Source organism: Pongo abelii, chromosome 7 (assembly GCF_028885655.2).
Source record: "Pongo abelii isolate AG06213 chromosome 7, NHGRI_mPonAbe1-v2.0_pri, whole genome shotgun sequence".
NCBI lineage: Eukaryota > Metazoa > Chordata > Mammalia > Primates > Hominidae > Pongo > Pongo abelii.
Window position 1 is genome coordinate 108,221,865 of NC_071992.2, and position 1,117 is coordinate 108,222,981.

General features: G+C 37.3%; 1 pseudogene; it reads right to left on the reverse strand.

Annotated features, from left to right (window-relative positions):
* Positions 1–670: 670 nt before the first annotated feature.
* Positions 671–908, reverse strand: LOC112134615 (cytochrome c oxidase subunit NDUFA4-like; annotated as a pseudogene).
* Positions 909–1,117: the final 209 nt, after the last annotated feature.

Sequence of the window (1,117 nt, forward strand, 5' to 3'; positions counted from 1 at the left end):
GTAAGAAACTACTGAAACATATTTCCTTGGCTAAAATTCAAGAATGTTTACATGATTGAAGAGTTATTTTTCCAGGAGAGTAAAGTTTAATTGTAATCAGATGTTCATCTGGAAGCACAAGGATAGTAATAATATTGTTGGAAATGATATTTAAATGTTTGCCTTATATTCAGCCTCATGTAGAACCATACTCATGTTCAGAATGTATAGATGAACAAATCTTGCTTTTTCATGTCTTTTTAATCAAATTTCTTCCTGGGGTCTGAGTGCCAGCTCTAGAAGCTGGAATGAAGTTCCATAGAGAAGTCCAAGAAATCACGGTAGTACCTGCTTACTGTTTCTGAATCTCAGTGTAAGGGCTGCTGAGTCATATAACTCCATTGAACTGTATTTGAATGATGCTCCCAGTTGTGCAATATAGCAGCATAACTTTAAAGAGCACTTGGCTTTTGTGGCACACTCAAATCTCTGATTTTTCACACTGCTGAAAAGACTTTTTTTCCAAGTTTCAGTTATTTATTAATCAGTGTGATTTCCAGTAGATTACTTCAACATGACTTCATGCACTTAGAGGAGAAATATTTCCTGGTTAAGTGGAAAATTGTGCAGATGGCTTCTGGAAGACCTTCATTCTAAAGCAGCTTTATAGTGAAACACTTCATTTAGAAATCTAGACCATCTTTCTTCATTTGCTGTAATCCACATTCACTGATTAGAACTTGTATCAATCACTGAGACCCAGTTTTTTCCAGGGCTCTGAGTTATTCTTTCTGTCCCAACTAACATCTGCATCGAACAATGCCAGACTCAAGAGACACAGTGCTGCTCCAGTACATCCAGCTCCAATAAATACAGAGGTAGATCAAACTCAGATGTTTCTTGGCCTGACTGATGATCTGGTGGAACATGTTTGTGACAGAGGCCTCCAATTGGAAAGGAGAGAACAAGCCTAGCCACCAGGCCCTGGGCTAAGTAGTATCTGCACTCGAAAAGACTGGTTTTAATGTATATTTAAATGTTATAGTATAGTTAATGGGCTATCAGGTAAATCTATGAGCCATATTTCCTCTACTTAAATGGAGGAAGTGTAAAGAAAGAGATATACCTGATTATAGAG